Genomic DNA, 24,287 nt, shown 5'->3' on the forward strand with positions numbered 1-24,287 from the left:
AAATCAGATAGGTGCTTTTTATAAAGCTAAATGTGTCATGGAGTTCACAAAGTTGAGCACCTATTATTTTGCACTTTGAATTCTAATTTATTCTTTTCATTAAAAAGAATGCGAACGTATAAGTCACTTTAACAGGTTGATATACGGGCTCATGACAGTTTCTTACAGGACTTGCCACCTAGAAATACTCTAATGGGATGTCATCTACACTTGCCAAATCATATTATATGACTTAGCCATAGCTGTGAAAAAAGCGATCTGAGTGCCTCTTTTACCCTATTGAAGAATTTAAATAAAGTTCCTGTAGCCTTGGCCAATCAGGCATATTACACTCCAATAATAGAATTGCAGTCACTCGATGTTCCATTTAAAGACAGCATTAAAAATTTTCTTGTCAGGAGACTCACATGGCTGGAAAGAAGGGTCCTTGATGTTGAATGGAAAGGAAATATTTTTCTGAGACAGTTTGGAAACCAAGTTCCAGATGACGGCATCCATAGTATCACATAAAGATTTTGCCAGAAGCAGGATATATTTGACTTAGTTGCTCCTTGTTAGCCTGAGAAGGGGTTGAGAAATTTCATGACAGCAGAACTACTTTTGAAATTTTGTGCATCATTTCTTCTTTCAGATGTGTTGGATTTCTAAGAAAATCATATTTCTTTGAGGAAATACAGTTATTTTGCTTGTAGCTACTCACTAAAAAGGACAGTTGAAATTAACAACAACAACAACAACAAACAACCAAGAGTGAATGTAAAGCAAAGTAGTTAGCATAGTTAGCACTAGAGAACTCCAATAGACCTTCAAAGTTTGTCACATTTCTTCCTACCATTACAAAGTGAGAATATGCTATCAGAGACTGGTGAGAATTAAGGACATTTCAACGGACCTTATTTCCAAAGAAGTAGGACTTTCTCTGTGCTAAAGGAGATACTTAAAGATAAGAAGCCAAGAAAGATGTGTCACTTTTGGATAATCTCTGCTTTTCATAAAGTTTCACTAAGGAATGGGGTGTCCTAATGAATATTTACTATTTGAAGAGCTAAGAAAATAGAAGTATTATTAAAATAATAATTTTATTGAAAATGTGAGAAAATACTGACTTCCTTACACAATATTACAGATCCAAAACTGATTTGGGAAACAATAGGATTAGCCATCCAAATAATTTAACGCTTTAGCTTTTGCTTAGTAAATCATGTTTTAATATAACAGTTCTTTTGGGTAATGTGGAAGACATTAATATGGCTCATCAAATGTTCCCATCTTTTTGCCTGTTAGGCACTCTCTGGCCCTCTTATGAGAGGGATGGACATGTGACTAAATGTGGCTGGCCAATGAGTTCTGAACAGGAATGATGTGTGTGACTTCTGAGCCATAATATTTGACAGCTGACACAGAATATTCTTTTGATTACTGATCTAGAGTTTTCTGTGTCTCTGACAATATACCCAGTCATGGCTGCTATATCTGCTGGGCTCCAGGTTATGAACAATGCTTTGTTGTGAACAATGCATAACAGAATTCTTAGCCATCCAAGATAGACACAAAGCAGAGATTTAAAATAAGCCATACCATTTCAAATCATGGAGATTCTGACGTGGTTTGAACAACCACAATCTAGCCAATCATGACTTGATAAAATAAAGTTTTTGAATTTCTAAAAATATTTTTCTTTACAAATTAAAGGGCTGTGGTCTAAAATTGGTAAACTATTTGAGAATTTTAGAGTTGTTAGGAACTTCTGTATTAAGCAGCCCATTCAGTAGCCTGGCATTTAAGCTAAGTTCAACGGAATCCTGTATGCTGATGCAATTGTTCTTGAGAGAGTTAGGTCCAGAATGTTGCTTAGTTTCTATTCTGAAAGCATCTCTGCCAACTCTAGAGAGTTTAGATATCTGCTTATTTATATCTACATCTATCTATATTTATATTAAACAAAAGTGACAGGACATGGTAATAGATTCGATGTATAGGTGAATTAGAGAGAGGTATCAAACTTGACTCCCAGGTTTCTGATAGAATGGCTGAATTCATGACAATAACTTTCACTGAGAGAAAACATTGGCAGAAAACCAGTGTTTTGAATGAAGAGGTAAGTGCATTTTTGGACATGTTGACTTTTAGTCACCTTTGAGACATCAAGTAGATTGGATGTCAAGATGCTAATTAGATAGAGAAGTCTGAAACTCAAAGTAGAAATCTGGACTTGGATATACACTTGTAAATTTTTTGTATATGGTGTAATTTAGTGTTTATAAATGAGATGGTGGAAGAAGAAAGAATGACAAGAGAAGAAGAGGCTTTAGAGTTAAAACTTAAAAAAAATGTTTTTCTATGTAAACAAAGTGCTTGCAATTTAAAAGGAGTGATAGAGAAGGGATGTAGAAGCAAAATCAGGGAGTATTGCCTAATAAAAGCCAAGAAAAGAGAGTATTATAAAAATTGGTCAATAATGTTAGATGGCGCTGCAAATTCAGGTAAAATAAGGACTGTTATATTTAGTAAAAATGAGATTACTGTTGACTTTAGTAAGAGCTGTTTCAGTGGAGCATGGAACTAGGACAACATTTTAAAAATAACATATAATGGTATTTTAAATAGGTTTGTTTTTCCCTCTTCATTTCTAGTTAGAGTATGGGTTTGTTGCCTTTTTTGATTCCTAAAAGAAATGATGCAGAAAATACATTTTTTAAAATACAGACAGTGCTTCAAATCCTCAAATCATTGTAATAGCAATAAAGCATATAGTAGATGAAATGCTTTCATGTACATTAATTCATAAAATCCCCCAGAGGTGAGAATCTTTCATTCATGATCATTGTTCTAAAATTCATAAATAAACACCTATTTCACTGTCTTAAAATTATCATTTATGAAGTAGCACGGTCTCAATATTTTGCTCATAAGTCATAATAATTGTGAAAATGGCAACTTAAATTATTTATTTACATGCTAATTTTTATTCAGAAAATACGATGTGAATGTTTAAATGCACAATTTTAGCTAATCAAAAAAACATTATTAAATTACAGTCCAAACAGATTGTGTGACTATTAAAATTCAGCAAGTCAAATTTTCTAGGGGTCTAGCAGGAGGATTAAGGCAAGGTCGCTTAATGGCAGGCATACCACTTACAGCTCCATTTATGAAGAGAACAGGCAGGCAATCTGGCTGAGCTTCACCTGAATTCTGTAGAATTTCTCTAGAAACTCATGAAGGGCAATTGTGCATTTCTGGTTCTCCAAATAAGGTGTCTACAATTAAATCCAGCACATGTGCTATTTCTTCAAACATCTGTGAAAATAGGTTCTGAAATATAGAGTTAAATGAGTAACATGCTTTGAAACTACTTTCTCTCATTTCGAATTCACATAAATGCCATGCATGAAGTCATTTTATAAAATGTTTTAATCGGTGTCTATGATACTGCATTTGTGGCAGAGCATGAATGAATAAAAAGGAAAAAAATGTAACAAATCTGTTCATTGATTAGTACATAATTTAGTGTGGTTTAAGTTCCACTTTCCTAACTTAGATGCTTAAGCCAAAAAGTAGTACCTATTAGATTGAAAATTACTTATTTCTTAGAGTCTATTTTTCTTTAAATTTTCCAAATATTTGCAGCAGTGAACAATCTAGCTCATAGCTTCAATTACATATTATTTAGATTTGCTCAGGTATTTCGTTTAAATGTTCATTTCGCTTGTTGCTAATTGTTATCACTGAGGAAAAAATTCTCAAATTCAAATTTAATTTTATTAAAACAAACCTCTCTTGATTTATGTGGGGACATATGCTGATATTAATTATAGAGAGAAATTTTATCTGAACAGCAACTGGACATTAACCTTCACATCCTAAAATAAACATCCTGGAAAACCATTCAATCAGCCCATATTATCTTTCATCATTACCACAGTCAGAGGATGTTTAATGGTAGCAATCCAACAAAAGGTTAGAAAACTAATAAATATTTAGGCTGGAGTCAATGGCTAATTAAAATCACATAAACAGATAATCAGATATCCAAACCTCCAAGTTTATTGTTGTCCTTTTAAAACTCAAAAATCTAATGAGCATAGCCTTTAAGAATAAATTAAGAACTCTCAATATCGAGATCAAGCAGGGGAGTGCATGTTTATAAGAAAGACTTTAAAAAAAATGCCCATTATCTTTTGGCCTTTGGGCAAGTCCATGATATTCTCATATGGAGTAAGCCCCTTGTGGATATTTGGACTAATGAACTTAGTGTGTCTTCCAATCACAATATATTCTGATTCTATTATTGGAAGCAACTCCTCATTTCTACTCCAAACCCATCAACTCTAACGAATAAGAAAACCACATGAATTTGCACATTATCAACTCAATTATGATCTGATAAATAATTTCAAGACTATTCTTAAAATGGTCAAGAAAAAAAATTTTCTTTTCTAATTAACTTGTTTATCTTTAGCTTTATGGACTTCATTGATCATCAAGCCTTAAATGACTATTAAAGTCACTGCTTTCTGTAAACAATACTTATGATAACTTTACAGATAACTCACTCAAAGGATTTTTTTTTAATTACCTCTTGAGGCAAATACGTCACAGTGATTGAAGCTAAATGAAAATAGCTGGTTGCACCAGTTTTGACTATGTGTTTCACTAGCAAATATTAAATTGTTTCTAATTACATTTTTTTGTCTTAGGATGTAAAGTCATCCTAGATGACAAGTGAGGAAAACATGTATTAAATACAAGTATAGATATTTGTCATTTTTTAAACCTCCTTTCTGGGCCCAAAATGAGTGAAATAGTTTTGTCCTGTAGTCACAAAGTGTATAGCAACTCTTTGTAGTTTTTGATATATGGTTATTAATTGGGTTCTAAAAGAGCTTTTAACCTCCCTTGGCTTCCGTTTGCTGTTACCAACCAAGCTCACCTACTTGCTAAAACAGGAAGAAGGCCATGCATGCTTTTCATTCTACTGCGAAAAAAAGTCTATGGCAAAAGATCAACTCATTGCTCTAGAAATGTTATCAAAGGTTTTAATCATGACTTTAATAATTTAGTAAACTTAAAATAAATAATTTTGAAGAACAGAAATAAATTGTTCATCATAAAAATTTTAAAATAGCCATGTTTTTCTTCAAAACATTTAGGAAGAAAAAATCAAATGAAATATTTTTTAAAATCATAAAATAAGAAAAACACCCATTATAGCAATATGACAAATTTGAATGAGAAGAATTCTCTAATAACATAGGAAAGCATTTTAGAATGAACTTATTTATGTTAAAACTTCATTTTGTGATGAAGAGATATCAGATAAATAGGAAGATAAGAAAACCAGGGAGAGTAATGTTGGTATCACATACTGTACGTGAAAGAAAAATATTTCATATGATATAAAATCACATTTCATTGAGAAAAGTGTGATAGCAACATATGAATCATAAAACTGTATTAAATATTACAGCAGCAATAAGTCACAAAGCAAAAACAATTTGGAATAAAATGACCTATTAACAAGAAACTATTGCAAAAATTTTAGAATGCCATTGTGATTCAATGGCAGATCAAATGTACAGGGTACTAATGAGAATTGCCATTTACTTGAGGAAAGGGTTTTTTTGTTTGATTTTTACTTGTTTTTGCAGTTTTTTATTGTGATAATATACATATAATATAAAATTTACCATCTTAACCATATAAAGTATACAATTTAGTGGCACTAAACACATTCATAATGCAGCACAACCATCAGCACCATCCATCTCCAGAACTCTTCAATCTTGTAAAACAAACTTTATATGCATTGAATTATAACTTTCTGTTTCTCCCTCTACCCAGGCCCTGAAAAGTAACTTTCTACTTTCTATCCCAATTATTTGGACTATTCTAGGTACCTTATATAACTGAAATAATATATTATTTGTTTTTTTTGTGACTTAGCATAATGTTCTCAAGGTTCATCCATGTTTTAATATAGGTCAGAATTTCCATCTTTATTAGGGCTGAAAAATATTTTATTGCATGTATATGCCACATTTTGGTTATTTATTTATCTGTATATGTACACTTGCGTTACTTTCACATTTTACCTATTATGAATAATGCTGCTATGAACATAAATATGGAAGTATCTGTCCAGCACCTCACTTTCAATTTTGGGATATATACCAAGAAATGGAATTGTTAGATGGTGTGATAATTCTATTTTTGATTTTTTGAGGAACTGCTATAATGTTTTCCACAGTGATTGTACCATTTTACATTACAACCAACAGTGTACAAGGGTTGCAATTTTTCCACATCCTGACCAGCACTTGTTATTTTCTGTGTTTTTTTTTTCTAGTGATAGTCATTCTAATGGGCATGAGGTGGTATCGCAGTATAGTTTTCGTTTGCATTTCTATAATGCTTAGTGACGTTTACCATCTTTTTATGTGATTTGTTCATTCGTTTTGTATTCAAGTCCTTTGCCTGGATTCGAATTGGGTTTTTTTGTTGTTGTTGTCGTTGAGTTCTGTATACATTTTAGATATTGTTCCATTATCATATACGTAATATGCAAATATTTTCTCCCACTCTGTAGGTTGCTGTTTTACTCTGGGAAAGCAGTATCTTTTGATGTGCAAACTTTTATAATTTTTATGAAGTTCAATTTGTCTATTTTTATCTTTTGTCATCTGAGCCTTTGGTGTTATGTCAGAAATAACTGCCAAATCCAATGGCATGAAGATTTTATTATTTTTTTAAAGCTAACAGTTTTATAATTTTAGATTTTACATTTAGGTCTTTGATCCATTTTCAGTTAACTTTTTTGTATTTGGTGTTAGGTAATAGCCCAACTTTATACTTCTGCATGTGGATATACAGTTTTCCCACTACTGTTTCTAGAAAAGACTGTCCTTTCCCCATTGAAAAGTCTTGGTACCTTGTCAAAAATTATTGGATTGTATATATGGAGGCTTATATATAAACTTTCTATAGTATTTCATTGCTCTATATGTTTGTCTTTATGCCAGTAGCACACTGCTTTAATTACTGGAGCTTTGTATAACAGTAAGTTTCAAATCAGGAAGTGTGAGTCCTCTAGCTTTATTCTTTTATAAAATTGCTTGGGCTATTTGAGGTTTCTTAAGATTTTATATCAATTTTAGAAGATTTTATATAAATTTCTTTCAACAACTTTTATAGTTTTCATTGTACAAGTCTTTTACCTCATTGGTTAATTCCTGCTTTTTTATCTTTTTATCAGGAGATTTTTGATTACTATTTTAATCTTCTTATTAGTTAGAGTCTATTGTATTTTTTTTCTTTGAGACAGGATCTTGCTTTGTCACCCAGTCTGAAGTGCAATGCCCAATCACAGCTCACAGCAGCCTTGACATATAGGCTCAAGTGATTCTCCCACCTCAGCCTCCCACAAACCTGGAACAATAGGTATATGCCACCCATGCCTGGCTAATTTTTTAAATTTTTTGTAGAGACAGGATATCACTATGCTGCCGAGGTTGGTCTCAATCTCCTGGGCTGAAGGGATTCTCCTGCCTTGGCTTTCCAAATTGCTGGGATTACAAGTATGAGCCAGTGCACCTGACCAGACATTATTTTTCTTTATGACTTAGTCTTAGCAGGCTTTGTATTTCCAGGAATTTGCACATTTTTTCTAGGTTATCTAATTTGCTTCTATAATTGCTCTTGTATTTAAGTTTAACAAAATATTTCTTTATTTTGCCTCATGTTTCTATTTAGTGTCCTTAATTTTTCCTTGGAGGAATCCTTTGAGTATTTCTTGCAGGGAAGGTCTACTGGTAATAAACACTCTGAGCTTTTGTTTATCTTGGAATATCTTAATTTCTCTCTCACTTTTGAAGAACACTTTTGTTGGATATAAGATTCTTAGTTGACAGTTTTTTTTTCTTTTAGCACTTTGGATATATTAGTTCACTACCTTCTAGTCTCCAAAGACTCTGATGAAAATTTGCAGACAATCCAATTGAAGATCACTTGTATGTAATGAGTTACTTCCCTCTTGCTGATTCCTATATATTCTTTTTGTCTTTGGTTTTGAAAAATGTGATTATAATGTGTCTTGGTATGGATCTATTTGAGTTCATTTTACTTGGAGTTCCTTGAGCTTCTTGGATGTTTGTATTTATGTATTTCATCAAACTTAGAAGTTTTAATCCTTCAGATACTATCTCTTCCTCTTTCCCTGTCTCTTCTCTTTTGGGGGATTCACATAGTGTGCATGTTGGTCCACTTGATGGTATTCCATTGGTCCCTCTGCTACTATTCACTTTTCTTCAAATATTTTTCTTTCTGTTCCTCAGACTCAGTAATTTGCCTTTTCCTGTTATTGTTTGCTGATCATTTTCTCTGTCCACTCAAATATGCCTTTGAATTCACCTAGCGAATTTGTTATGTCACATTGTACTTTTCAGGTCTGTAATTTTTTGTTTACTTCTCTTTGAAATTTTTATTGTTGTTAATATTTTTATTGTTGTTGGACTTCTTCCACATCTTTTCTTAGTTCTTTGAGCATCTTTAAGATAGTTGTTTTAAAGTCTTTGTCTAGTAGTTCTGCCATTAGGTCTTTCTCAGAGAGAGTTCTGTTGATAATTATTATTTGAAATTGTGATACCTTCCTGTTTCTTTTTATGCCTTCTTTTTTTATTTAAAAAATAACATCTGAATGTAATAATGTGATAACTTCTGAAATCAAATTTTCCCCCTTCCCCAACATTTTCTGTTTTAGATTATTGTGTTTGTTTCTTCTTATTATAATTTTATAGGCTATTTCTGCACCAACAATTGGCCTAAGGTATGGATATATAAAACATATACATAAAAACAGTAAATTATATTGATTGAATTATATTGTTGAATAATGAACCAACCTTGCACCCTTGAGATAGAACTCACTTGTTAATGATGTATTATGTCTTTTATGTATTGTTGGATTCAATACATAAAATTCAGTTTGGAGCCAGCAGATGTCATCTCTCATGCTAATATTTGGTTAGAAATTTCTGTGTCAATGTTCGTGAATAATGTCCTTTGCCAGCTCTGATCTTAGGTTAAACTAGAATTAAAAAATGACCTAGAAACTGTTATTCATCTCATATTTCCTGAAAAAGTTAGTGTAAGATTGTGGAACCAGTTTAAGAATTATCAACAAAAAAATTTGATTTCAGATAGATATCTATTATGGTTTTGTGTTATTTTTTTCTGATCAGTTTTTATTAATTGTATTTTTTAAAGACTTTTGTACTTTATGTACTCTGTCAAATTTATCAGTATAAATTATGCATAATACTCTTTATTAATGAATATGATCCAACTATCTTGCACCCTTTAATACTTGTATTTGGGAATTTGTCTTTTCTCTTTTGTGTGTGTGTTAAATCTTGTTAGTAGCCTGTTAATTTTATCAATTATTTAAAAGAATTAATTTTTAGCTTTGTTAATAATCTTTCTAGTATGCATTTTACTTTTATTGCTTTTTGATCTTTTAATTATTACTTTATATTTACTTTGAGATTAATTTGTTCTCTTTCCCCTGCTTATTCAGAGAAAATTTAGGCTTTTTAAAAATATTTTTTCTTCTAAGCTTCTAAGCACTGTTTTAGCTGCATTCTCTATCATGTGATACCTGTATTTTTATAATTATTCAGTTTGAAATATTTTCTAATTTGCCATTATATTTTTATTTTGAGTCATGAGCTTTTTAAAGAAATACTATTCAAATTCTAAATATTTGGGATATTTCTAATAACTTTTTATTATTGATTTCTAATTGAATTGTGTTTTGGTCTAATGATAGTAATATTTCAGTCATTTAAAATGTATTAACATTTATTTTTATGGCCTAGCATGTGGTATAACTTGGTGAACGTTTCATGCACACTTGAGAAGAATATGTATTCTGTAGTTGTCGGATGCTGCATTTGGTGAAAGTCAGTTAGGTCAAGGTGATTAATTTTGTGGTTCAAATAATAAACATCTCTATATTCTATCTGTTTTTGAAATTTCCAGTGTGATTGTGGATTGGTCTCCCTCTTTGGTGTTATCAAATTTTGCTATATGTACAGTGAGGTATTAGCTTCAATTTTGAAAGACAGTTTATTGACTATGGAGTTTGACTTTTTAATTTGTTTATTTAGTTCTTTAAATATACCGTTTCATTGTCTTTTGGTCTCTATTATATCAAATCACCTTGGTCTCTAATAACCTGTGGGTCCTATATAAAGAATTAGTCTTGTTTTGTCTCTATGGGACAGATATAATTAATGCAAATTTACAAATACATTTTTAAAAACGTTTAAAGTGCATCATACAAATACGAAATTGGATAGTGTAATCTCTCCCTCTCTTTCTTGTCCCTCCTACTACCTTCCCATTTATTGATCATAATGTATATTCTAGCCAGGTTTCTATGCAATTTAGGTATAATATCTGAACTTTTGCAAAGCAATATAACTGTGGTATTAATATTTTTTTCCTTATTCTCAGCTGGGCATGGTGGCTCATGCTTGTAATCTCAGCACTTTGGGAGGCAGAGGCAGAGGCAGGCGGATCACCTCAGGTCAGGAGTTCAAGACCAGCCTGGCCAACATGACGAAACCCCGTTTCTACTAAAAATACAACAATTAGCTGAGCATGGTAGAGGGCACCTGCAATCCCAGCTACTCAGGTGGTTGTGTCAGGAGAATCACTTGAACCCAGGAGGTGGAGGTTGCAGTGAGCACGATTGTGCCACTGCATTCCAGCCTGGGCAACAGAGCAAGATGCTGCCTCAAAAAAAATTTCTTATTTTCTTCATCTATAAAATGTGTATAATAATAGTAAATACATTATATGGTTTTAGTGAGAAATAGTGCAGTAATGATTATGAAACTCTTAGGAAAGTGTCTGCTTCTTAATAATTGTTTATTAAATGACAGCAATTAAAATTATTTTTGTTATGCCCATTTTACAAATGCCAGTTACCAATTTATTGCCTCTCAAGTTTAAATCCACCTTATCTGTCATACTTTTGATACTGTTGCTGGCCCCAGTAGATTTCTTTTTTCAGCAGGCTTAATGTTAGGCTCTGTCAATAAAGGGTACTGCTTCAGTGTGTGGCTTCTTTGGTGCAGAGTCAGCAGATATCTTCTCTCATGAACCACCTCTTGCTCATACCTTCTGGATAGTTTCTTTGCAGTCGGAGGCTGCTTATTCTTGTGACAGCCACGCCCTCTCAAAAGATGTCCGAATCTCAGTTTTGGGGATAGAGGCTCTTGTTAACATTTTAGTTTCTCCATTGCTTACTCTCCGTCAACTTTTGATGTAGTAGCTTTGCTTTTGCTACTACTATACTAAACCCTCACTTGGTTTAGTAGTTTAGTAGCTACCTACATTTTAACTAGCTTACAATTCTTTATATATAAAAATTTTTTTATATAAAATTTCTTTGTTCATCTTACTGATGAAGTTTCTGTCTCTTGATTGGACCCTAAGTGATGGCACATACAATATCTAAATGTTAGAAAATTGACTAACTAAATGTCACAAAATGGATGACTTGTAGGGCTTAGAATTAAAACCGGTTTTACTTTTGTGCAGATTATTATCCATTAAGGCCTACAGATCTGCTCTCTATCTCCCTCCATCTTTCTTGGTGCCATGAGAGGCTGACTCTATCAGTGAATTCGTTTGTCCTCTGTTAGTCGGTGGGGAGTACCAGCAAGCGATCAGGAGGAGGGAGAACATCAAAGTATTATTCTCCCAGCTCTCTTCCTGCAGGGTTGCTGTAGTTTGGCTTCTTGTTACATGGCTTCGGCTTCTGTGACAGTCCTCTTATTTCCATTTCCTGATAACACTTTCTCCTCTTGTCTTTTTAAACCTAAGGGAGGTATCTTAGCCCTGCTATATCTAGCTATAGAATATTGCACTGTCTCCCATGGTTTCCCAACACCTTGCCAACACCTTTGAAAAAAGTGTCTTTATTAGATACGCCTTAAATTTTACTAACTTTATTGCACCATCTGTTTTCTGTAGGGATCTTGACCAAAATAACAATATTCAAAAGTCTGCGCTCAATACCTTAACTTATAATGCCTCTTTGGAAGCCAAATATCATGCCAAGTGCAAAAGTTTCTCTGCCAAATATTTTAACGTTTCATGTATGTGAGTTGGGATTTACTTAATTTTAAAAATCATCTAGAGAGGAAAATCCAATTTGAATGTTGGCAAAATGTTCTTTAAAAAGAGAATTAAGTTTATGAGGAAAAGAAACTCTAGCTTCCACCTATATCTTCTAAGCATTCATTTTCTCCTCTTGGAAGTAAACACCTTTAAGTTTCTTGTATTCTCTTCCAGAAATTGTCCATTCATTTACAAAGATTTTGATAGATAAATGGATGTACAGACAGATGATAGATAGATTAAAAAAATCTTTACACAAGTGGAAATACAATACACACAAAATAAAATTTCACTTAAAAACTACTTGGAGCTTTTTCTGTATCTGTCTTTATTTATTTATTTTAGAGACAAGGGGTTGTGCTGTGTTGCCCAGGCTAGAGTGTAGTGGCACAATCATAGCTCACTGAGGTGTCACACTCCTAGTCTCAAGTGATCCTCTCACCTCAGCCTCCCAAGGCAATAAGATTACAGTCATGAGCCGCTGTGCCCAGCTCTATCTCTTTTTTAAGGTAGCCTTTTAGTATTTTACTTTGAAAATATGCCATCATTTATTTAGCCAGTAATCTGATGATGGTCAATTGGCCTCTTTCCAATGATTTACTATCACAAAAATTCCACAATGAACATATTATGTTTGTAAAAGTGCACATGTATATGTATTTGCACACAACAATATACTTTTAGGATTAAACCTAGGGGTAGAAGGTATACACTTAATATATTGACATTGCCAAATTTCTTTCCATTGAAGTTGTACTGAATTGTATTTCCACCAATAATAGATTACAATTCTCTTTTTCCTACAAATTTCCTACACCATCTAATAGATAAAAATGTAGTATAATTATACCTTTGGTAGCACTTCTCTTCTGATTTGCAAGGGTGAGATTAAGTAACTTTTCATATATTTAAGAACTATTTGTATTTTCTTTTTAAGTGTAACTGTGTTCAATGTTGTTTATTTTTCTACAATGCACATTTTTTGAGCTATTATATTGATAGAGCTTTTTGTGTATTAAGGAAATGAGCCTTTATCTGTAATGATGTGACAATATTTTTTCTTAGTTTTTTTCTGTTTTTCTTTGGACATAGTTTATGGTTTGATTTTGCCATTCAGACATTTTTAAATTTAATGTGGTCTAATATGTTAGGCTTTTATGGTTTGGGGGTTTATTTCATACTTAGAAAATCATACATTTTCTAATTTTTTTTTGTTTTTAGTCCAATATAATTTTGGTATACATTTATATTTGTCATCCATTTTGAATTTTTTTCAGTGTAGGTAATATAGTTGTCCAATATATTTTTTTCCGAAATGACAGTCGATCATACAACCATTATAAAATCATTGATTGAAAATCAATTTTCACTATTTATTTTCAGAATTACTTTATCATGTAATAACTTTACACACATATATTAATATATGTATTTATACATATATAACACCATCTATACTCTTTGTTCTATTTATATTTCTCTGTTATTGATTTATTTCATACTATTTTATAATATGTTTTGTAATCTAATAAAATATTTTCTCCTAGTTTTGGATCTTTATTTTCCCACATGACTTTGGATCTTTTTTATCTGGATCTAAAATCAAAGTCCTGTTGGTATTTTTATTGTGGTTTTATTAATTGAAATTTAGTAGAAGCGTCGATAGAGTTGTGATACTGAGTCTTCCTCTAGGAATGGCATATTGAATGGTTTACTCTTTAGGATAGTTTGTTATTTTCTTACCTCATTGCCATAAAATTGGTTAGGTATATATTAAACAATACGTTGTGAGAAAATTCTCCTTCTGTTCTTGACCTTTCTGATTTGTGATGAACTTTATCTGCCCTTTCCTATCAGCAGATGACCTAACTCTCTCTTTCATGGACTAAATAAAATCCACAAATTTAAATTTTCTGCCACAATATCCTTATTTACTTGTATCTGTATCAAAGCTTCTCCTCTTTTCTTTAAGAAAAAAACAGAAATGGTTCTTTACTTTGAGATAGGCATTATCTGTTATCCAAGTATATTTCTTTTTTGCTCTTCAGAGCCATAACTTCATGGCCTTTAGCAGCTAAATATTTCTTCTAACAAATTCCAGCTATATTCTCTTCTTTTGACCTACATCACTGTCATTGTTGTGCAGAAGGTCAACAATATTTTCTTTGGTAATTGGAATAACTTCCTAATAAATCTGCATATCTCCAGTTGTGACAATTTTCCCCAATCTCCACAAATTCATTCTTCAACTTTCATTGTTAGTGTCCAACTGAATTCATAATGTTCTTGTTCAACTACGCATTTGATTGTTATACAGTCTTACTAAAACCCTTCAGTAGGTTCCCAATGCTTTTCAGATGAGGGCCAAGCTCCTGATCATGGCTTGTAAGAAGGAGACCATATATTCTGGCTTCTCTTTATCTTGCCATTCTAATCTTACTATCATCCTTGTGACACTTTGTGGGCTCCCAAGGTACCCAGTTTAGTTACCTGAATCTTGAGTCTACCATGCTCCTCTCTACTAGTGCAGCAATATATATATATAATTTTTTTTTTCAGCTGATTTTCTCTTTGTCTGGAACTTTCCTCTCTCTATTCCTCTCCTACCCCTAAAGGAAAACTGTTTTAATTCAGGTCAACTTTACTATTTACCTGACTTATTACAGGCAGTAGAGCATAGTAATCAGGAATATAATATTTAGGATGAAAAATTCAGTTTTTGAATCCTGTTTCTACCATATACACACTTTGTGTGATCTTGGGCAATTTCTTATCTAATCTGAGCCTCCGTTTCTGATTTACATAAAATACTGATAAGATCTACTTCACAAAGTTATGACAATTAAGAGGTATAAAATACATGATGTGCTTAGGACATGGTCCGGCTCTGAGTAAGTAGTCCATAATATTATCTTCTTCTGTTATGTCCAGGGTTGCCTTCTTTCTTTAGGCTATTCTCCACAATACAGTGACCTCGTCAAGTTACAAATATGCTTAAAACTCATCTGGGCCTATTCAATATCTATATAATAAAGAACAAATTCCTTTCTTCTTTTAATCAGCATGTATTTGTTGGGAACATTTTATATGAAAGTTATAGTGTGATGAAATAGTGAATGGTAAATGAAACACTTTCAATATACTGTCTTAAAGAGCTTATATTCTACTAGAGTAGACAGATCTAGCATTTATATCTAACTCTTTTAGATCCTAACTGAGGATTTTAGGGTGCTGTTGAAGCAATGAAATCATGTATCTTGTGCCCTCATGGTTTAAAGACCCAGAAAATGTTTCCTTAGGGGAATTGTTTTAACTGAGCCTGATAATATGAATAGAAATTACAAAGGAAACTTCAGTGTAAGTAGATTTGACTTGAGAGTCTTTAATATGGCTATGAATCATTTTGCAATTTTGTCCCTTCTTGCTTTTCCGCATCTTTCTGTTTTTTTCCTTTCAGAAGCTTTGCTTAGGCCATAAAAATTATCTATAGTTTCCCAAAGAGACCAGATTCTATTGACATAAGCCCTTTGCATATGTTACTGTCTCCTGTTTGACTGATTTTTCTCATTTTCTTTCTTAGATAACTCATCCTATCCTCAGGTTTTAGCTTGGATATTCCTTCTTCTGGAAGCCAGTTGAATTTGTTGTTCCGTAGATTACGTAGTACCTACTCATACAACATTATACTGGGTTTGCCTCTGTAGTTTACAAAGCTCCACAAAGGCAAAGGCAATATTCCATTCTACTTTTTTACCTTAGTTTCAAAAACAGTGCTTTGTACATTATTGCATGTTGTCAATAAACATTTGTTGAGTAGATATATGAATTTCTAATATAAAAAGAAAATGCATTTAGCACATTCAAATCAGAATGCAATATTTTCCAATAAGTTGTTGAATAATATAGTGTGTGCCAAAAATTTAGGAAAGAATATATCTTAATCCAAAAAATAGAGCATCTATTTTCCTAGCAGAATATAATCAGGAAAAATTTATGGCATAGACATGGCTTTGGAATGTGAGCTGCCACTTTAAATTAATACCTTTTCTGGAAAAACTTTGCTACTCTTAGCAATATTGAAATTGTTTTTTTCATATAACAAGTGAATGCACACACACATATATATATATATATATATATATATATACATCCACATGTGTATTCTCACATTTAAAATTGATGTATTAAGAAGGTTCTAGCAACTTTTAGGGAAACATTAAAAATCTATGTCCATGCAAAGACTTAAACATTTTTATAGTGGTATTATTTATAATTACAAAAAACTGGGTAACAATCCAAATATCCATCGACTGCTGAAATGGTAAACAAAATGCAATCATATTTATACGATGGAGTATAATTTAGATATAATAATGAACAGACTACGGATATGAATAAACCTCAAAAGCAATATAAAATAGTGACAGAAACCAGACAGAAAAGACTATGTATTGGATGATTTCATTTATATAACATTTCTAAAAGAGACAAATCTCTAAGAGACAGAGAGCAATGCTTGCCTAGGCCTAAGAAATGAGAGTAGGGACTGACTGCAAATGGACAAGAGGGAATTTTATAGGGTGATGGAAATGTTTTAATGTTACAATGATGCTTACACAACTGTGTAAATCTACTAAAAGTCATTGAAATATAAACGTCAATGTGTGACTTTTATCGTATATAAATTACTCCTCAATAAAGCTCTTTACAAAAGGATTGAAAGAAACACATACTAGTGCATTTTCTATTGGAGTATAAATTAGTACAGAGTTTTGGAGGATATTTTAGTAATATATATCAAAAGCCTTAAGATTATTTTATCTTTGACATAGCAATTACACTTCTGAGATTTTTGTTTTAAGGAAATAATTAAGAAATTATTAATGTACACAAACATTTAAATATAAGAATTTTATTTCAGGATGAAAATTTTTCTTTGTTCAAAACAAAAGTTTTCTTTACTTATAATTGCCTCAATTTTTCTATTTTGGTTTGCATATAATCAGTGCTTTAATAAAAATAACATAATATTTGGTTTTAGGATGAATATTAACAGTAAAAGAAGTTGGTATTAATCTAAATGTTCCAAGGGAAATATGGAAGCATTTCCTAACTCTTCCTCATGAATAGTTATTCTCTTTTTAATTCATATAATATAGCTCCATAGCTCCTTTTGCTTCCCCACCCATACCGTCAGCTTTAATTGACTACATAAACATACAAGAGAAAAACTACTTTCCTAGCCAACTTAACAGTTAGATGTGCACATGGTATGAACTACTGACCAATGTATGTGAATACAACTAATGTGTCCAATTTCTAAGCCATGCCAATTAAAGTCATGTAGCTTGCAATCTAACTCCATTTTTTCTTTACCCATCCTGTGCTTGGCATGTAGATGTGGTGTTGGTGAGCCACTTTAAAACTCATGGATGAGGACAATGTACTATAAGTTACGACAGAGTGACAAGGTAGATGAAACCTAGGTCCCTGAATGACATGAAGCAGAGCTGTCCTTTCAGCCTGGACTGGCCAGATGGTTAATATAAAACAGAGATCCATCGCAGGTCCTCCAATAACATCGTTTCATTCAAAGTTCCTTCGTCATTATGTTGGTAAGAAAACAAATAAAAGAATCCTGCCTGGGCCAACTCTCTCTGTGGAGTTTGCTCATTCTCCCCATGTCTGTTTGGGTTTTCTCTAGGTACTCTGGTTTTCTTCCACATTCCAAAGATGTGCACATTAGGGTGAATTGGTGTGTTTCAATTATCTCAGTGTGACTGAATGTGTGTGGGTATGTGAGTGCACCCTGCGAAGGTATAGCATCCTGTCCCAGATGGTTAAGGTCCCCACCTTGCACCTGAGCTTCTAGGATAGGGTCTAGTCACCCATGACCCTTAACTGGAATAATTGGGTAAATAATTGTCTTACTTATTACTCTTTCTCAAAAATATGAATAGCTCATATTTAGTTTAATGTTTAAGATTAGAAGTGTTTTGATCATTTTTTTCTTAGAAGTTTGATGATGCACTGTGACCAGAAATATGCCATTGGAATTTGCCCCTTGTTTGTATCAACTAGCTTATGGTAAAATTGGTTTTGTTATATATGGTTTTGCTTACAGTCACAGCTTCCAAGAACGTATTGATGTTTAGTGAGGACTTAATATACTTTGATCGTATGTCAGCTGCTCTAGTTCTTGTTCTCATGTTATAGCAGCTTAAAGTAGCACCTTCTAATATAGGAGAGGCCAAATAAAAAAAAAAGTGATACGATTAAGTGAAATTTAACCATTAATTACATACTGGAATTGAAAGAGAGCTGTGGGCATGGGACATGCTTTCTTTCTGGATATATCTATACATTTCAGCAGTAGACACACCAAGTTATAATGGCACTAAAAGTTGAAAAAGCATGTAAACAATTTGCCTGGTAAAGATATTTGGGATTTTTTTTTTTTTTTTTTTTTTTTGAGATGGAGTCTGGGTCTGTCACCCAGGCTGGAGTGCAGTGGCGTGATCTCGGCTCACTGCAACCTCTGCCTCCAGCGTTCAAGTGAGTCTCCTGCCTCAGCCTTCCAGGTAGCTGGGACTACAGGCATGCACCACCACACCTGGCTAATTTTTGTATTTTTGGTAGAGATGGGGTTTCGCCATGTTGGCCAGGCTGGTCTTGAGCCCCTGACCTCAAGTGATCCACCTGCCTGGGCCTCCCAAAGTGCTGGGATTATAGGCATGAGCCACCGCACCTGGCCTGGGATTCTTAAGGTAAAAATGTATTATATGCAGGATGGTTAAATGATGCTAAGATATTTAGTTATACCCCACATAACATTCTACAATGTGACAATATGATATTTTTCATTCTCATTCAATTCTCTATCTTTGAGAACTCATTAATTCATAGAACTTAAACTTCTACTACTCTATATACCAATCCCAGATCTATTTCTCTGAGTGCAAAAAATTATCCTAAAACCTAAGGGACATGCAACGCTGGGGCAAATATTATGTCTGTTCACATGACGGGGGGTAAACTTGACTACAAAGAATCTTTGGGCACCTAAGACCAATAACTGTACTACCAAGATAAATTCCAGATTGATATTATATTGCACAGTGAAACCTAACTCAGTATGAAATGAACTGTCTTAGGAGATACTGGAGTTGTCTTAATATAATCCTGTCAAGTGTTGTAGTTATTAAAGATAAAGTAGAAAAAATTATAAATATATATTTTGGCCTAAGTGGCCATTCAGACTTTTGGTTATCTCACAGGTCACCACATTCTTTGTTAAAATGCATATCCAAACAATGCCGTAGTTTGAATGCAATGCTTTGTACAAAAAGAGTTTTTTGAAATTATATTTTCCTTATTTTTAGAAAATAATATTTTTATATTAACCTTCAAAGTCTATGCTAGCTATATTTAGGCATGTCTTTATGATCACGGTTTCAGCTAAATTTCCTGGAAACTCACTGTTGTAGTGTGCTCTTACCTGAATTAATTTTGTTTTACTCTTTTAGGTCCTCAAAGACTGAATTTTTGGAACATTTTAGCAAAAACCACATACATCTTTAAGGAAAAACAAATAAGATACTTTTTGACATCTGGAAACCTTACAGTTAGTTTTTAGCTTATAAGTTTGGCCACCGTTCATAAGTTTACTTACAATAGCAAGTACATTTTATGTGCATTTTACATGTTGGTGTAATATAAGATACGGTCAATGCTGACTTGGAAAGATACACAGAAAATCTTTGCAAATTTTGAGGTAGAAAAAACTACTGTTTTATATGTCTCCACTAAAATGACAAAGATGCTTAAGTAAAGTTATAATGCATTTATGACTCTTTTTTTCTATTAAAAATAAGAACTGATAAAATGATTTTCAACATCTACTATTGATTTTCTACAGACTGGTGATTCGATCAAGAGTAAAGGAATGGTGATTGATTTTAGCTTTTGGAGAGTTGAAGAGAGCTCGCTAAAACTGCAGGCTGTGATTCAGAAATCCCATAACTGAGAAAGCCTAAAACTCAAAAAGGACACGTTTATTGTTGAGACAATTTGGCCTAAATTAATCTGAGTATATTCAAATGCAAAGTGAAAATGCTAAGCATTTAAGTGCCTTCGGCTCCTGTTCATTCCCCTAAATGGAAAAGCTGCTACGATAAAGAAAATACCTGGCAGCAGACACAGTGGCTTGGATGTGGCAGGCAGAAATGAGATGCTTACACACCCATGTACTCCTCTACAAACCATGTAATAAATGTGCATGGGTCAGTGGGAAGTGAAATGATTAGCCATATAATGCAGAAAGGTGTGTTTTCTACACACATTAGCAAATTAAAATACAGCCTGCCTTCATTGTGAGATGCAATTTCTCTTTATTTTATATATATTTCCTCCAAGCTGGTTCTCTTTATTTTATTTTCTTGAACCCTCTTCTCACACTTTGATGGAGTCAGTTAAACATTCACTAGCTCTGTTATCCCCACCTTTAAATGAAATAAATATGGTTTAAGTCTCAAAGCTGCTTGCTGCTACATGAATAAAGGTAGCAGGCACTTGCCTCAGCAAAACAACAGCAGCTGAAATGTGGTGAAATGCACATATTTATAGATGACACTACAGTATTTATAATGTGAGGCTGGAGTCTCTACAGCGGAGATCTGGCTCTGTGTGACTGTGCCACTGAGGTCAGTTCAAGGCAGCTGACTGGCTTTCTATATATGGCCTGGGGGACAGCTGTTAAGTTTTGAGACTAGAGCATTTAAAACAAGTCTTGGACCTGTTAAAGTCTAATAATTAGAATGAGAAATGGCAGGACTGGGAGTAAAAGATGCCATAGTCTTGACATTAGGGAAATATTTCCAAAAGAAATGATTTTGTGTCAGGTTGTAGTTATTACAAAGAAAATATTTAATTATTTTTGTGGTCTGAGTAACAAGTAGAACAAAAAATCAATGCAATAAAGTTTATAATTTTGATTACGTGACTCTCTCTTTGAGCAGTACTTTAGCAGAAAAGCAGATGGGCTCTGATTAGGCTTATAAATATAGAAATGTATTGATCACACACAAAAAACTCCTTGAAGTGTTCCCTGCATGAGGTCAATGCATCTTTTAAAAGAGTAAAAAGATGTAGCTTGTCTCTCAAGGCTCCAACAAAGTTCGTGGAGCTGACATCTCTATAAATTACAGAAACATATTGACTTCTTTACGGACTAGCCACAAACCAAATGGGATTATGTTGAGCAGTGTTCAGAGAATGTACAGAACCCTATTTTGATTCCATTGTATGGATGTAAATTTTGTCAATGTTAAAGAGTCCAAAGGAGCAGGGGGAGCTGTAGAATAGACACATTTGCACGAAGGAACTGGATTGTTTAACAAAGTTGTGAAGATTTTGGTTGCAACAAATTCTAGCCCATTTACCTCAACACCCTTCACTTTTGTTTATATAATGAATGAGATGTTTTCACCTTCCAAGGTTCTTATCCATCTATAATTTTAGTTCCTCTGAATTATCCCTGACTACATTCTCCAAACCCAAACAAGAGAATGTTCCTGCTGAACATCATCCTGTCACTACAGAAACTTTGGAATCTTTGTAGAACATTTCTAATGGCTGGCAGAAAACTTTCCTTTTCAGAAGTACACTTTGGGCTCAGTTCCTTTTCCCAGGGCAAATAAGGAGCTTTATCATTTCTCTTAGTAACTAAATACACGCTTGTAACAAAGTAACATTTATACAAAACTCTTAGAAAATATAAAAGAAAGCTAAGCATTTCCACATAAAGCAGTCCCTTTGGTCTAAAAGGATGTTTGTTAAATTAACAATTATGTAAAATTATTTCAATTGTTTCTTCATAGCATCAAAATTCTAGAAACTCTTTCAAGACCCAAGTAGGCAACATCCACTGAATAAACGTTAAAACTGTCACTTATGTATCATAGTTCTATTCTCTAATCACTCAAGCATTTTTAGGAAGAAGACTCATACTTCCCATCTTATAACAGGCATTTTATCCTAGTCATTACAGATGTAACTTAGCTCAAAATAAACCAGCCTAGATCTGAAGGGATTTGTACTAGAGACATATCTATTTTAAAATATGAGAATTAAAACCTTATTAACTTCGGTGTCATGTTTTCAGCTGCATAAGACATTTATCCAATTAACTATTTTATATGAATGACTTCGAGAAGATGTAACTAGTTTGAAAAACAGGGAAAATCAAGATTATAATTACAGAATAAACAAAAAAATCAGAGATTAAAAAATATACAAGTCTTTCATTGTACATATTTATTTGTGTCTTCTCAGTTAAAAAAGAAACAATTCTCTTGAGTGCTTACCATGTCGTAAGTAGATATCATGTTAAGGGTTTTGCAGGTGTCAGTTCAACCATCTCAAGAATCATTTAAGTTTGATACTATTAACATTACTTCTATTGTAGGAATGATGAAACTGAGACTTCATCATTAATTAAACAAACTTATTGGTAGAAGAGAGAGTCAAATTCTGGTATTTATGTACCCCTTAAACAATATTGTGCTGCATTTCTGATGGAAAACAAGAGCAACAAATAGAAAGTCCAGGCAAAGCAAGTTCATTAACTGAGGTCACTCATCTGCCTAATGGCAAAACATGAGCTGAGACTATAATCTACTGACTCATAATCATTAAGACATTTTTATTCCATAAAAAAATTTGTGTGCGCATTGTGTATTATATGCCATCTTATAACTACTGTTTATAACTCTTACATAATTTATAGCATATATAAAAGTGATACAAGATTAATAGATTTTTTTTTAATGATACACTTCGTAATTTTGTCTATTCTTGCTGAAAAGGGCACTCAAAAACATCTCTCCCAAATACTCCACCAAAAGTTTTGTGGAAACCCCTTGAGAGAATTGCTCTATGATAAATGGGTCATTCCCTCCTCAGAGTGGTTGACTTTAGTTGAATAATTTAATTACTCTCCTTTTACTACTAGCTGAGTTTAATTGCATGGAAGGTACAGGGATGTATTTTATTGGTCACCATTAATTGTTGAATTACTTAATTTTGAGTTGGCATAGTGAAGGAATTCAGGGAAGGAAAGATTTGATTTTGTTGCCCCCCACCCCCCGCGCACCCCCACCGCCCCCCGCTACAGGTGATTTGTGTAGAATAAACTTGATAAGTTTTAGGATGCAGAGGATGGGGTAGGGAAAATTCAAGATCAGCAACTAGGAATAGTGCCAAAAGGGAGGAAAATATACCACAGATACTTCAGCTACTTGTTCATTTTTCCAGATGACTGGGTACTAGATTTCATGTGGTGCTATAAGAGAAACAGACAGACAATATCTCAAATAAATGATAAGCAGTTTGGACCGTGAGGGATCAAGAATGAGAAATGAAAACTTTGCCTTTACTCACACTATTTTTTCTTTCCCTTGGATACCCTCCTTTCTCCCTATGCTGTAGTTTGGTGTGTTTGACCCCTCCAAATCTCATATGGAAATTTGATCCCCAGTGTTGGAGGTGGGGCCTAACAGGAAGTGTTTGGATCATGACAGAGGATTCCTCTTGAATGGCTTGGAGCCATTCTCCAAATAATGAGTGAGTTCTCACTCTGTTTGTTCCCAAGAGAGCTGGTGGTTAAAAGAGCCTAGAACATCACCCCTCCATCTCTTCCTTCCTCTCTCACTGTTTGATCTCTACACAGGATGCTTCCTTTCCCTTCTGCCATGAGTGGAACCAGCCATAGGCCCTCATCAGAGGCAGATGCTGGCACTTTGCTTCTCGTACAGCCTGCAGAATGGTGAGTCAAATAAATACCTTTTCTTTATAAATTACCCAGCCTCAGGTATTCCTTTATAGCAACACAGAAATGGAGTAAGAGCCTCTCTATCCACCTGGAAAATCCTACTTCCCAGAGAGTTTTCTTTTATTTGCTCATGCCGACAAAGTAGGGTCAACAGCTTGAAACCAAACCTTGTAAATGTTGCTAATCTGTGGTTTTAAAAATTCAAATGCCTTTAGAAACCAGGCAGGGGACCTTAATGTGAAGCAGGAAAGATTATTCTAACAAACGA

General features: G+C 33.4%; 1 long non-coding RNA gene across 1 annotated transcript in view; it reads left to right on the top strand.

Moving 5' to 3' along the window:
* Positions 1–1,803: 1,803 nt before the first annotated feature.
* The window catches only part of LOC103890704 (uncharacterized), a 70,052-nt gene continuing 47,568 nt past the window's right edge, over positions 1,804–24,287 (top strand). The window contains exons 1-2 of the long non-coding RNA XR_008525457.1: positions 1,804–2,098; positions 23,918–24,013. This is a non-coding gene — a long non-coding RNA (uncharacterized LOC103890704). The remainder of the gene's footprint in view (positions 2,099–23,917; positions 24,014–24,287) is intronic.

Source organism: Pongo abelii, chromosome 4 (genome assembly GCF_028885655.2).
Source record: "Pongo abelii isolate AG06213 chromosome 4, NHGRI_mPonAbe1-v2.0_pri, whole genome shotgun sequence".
NCBI lineage: Eukaryota > Metazoa > Chordata > Mammalia > Primates > Hominidae > Pongo > Pongo abelii.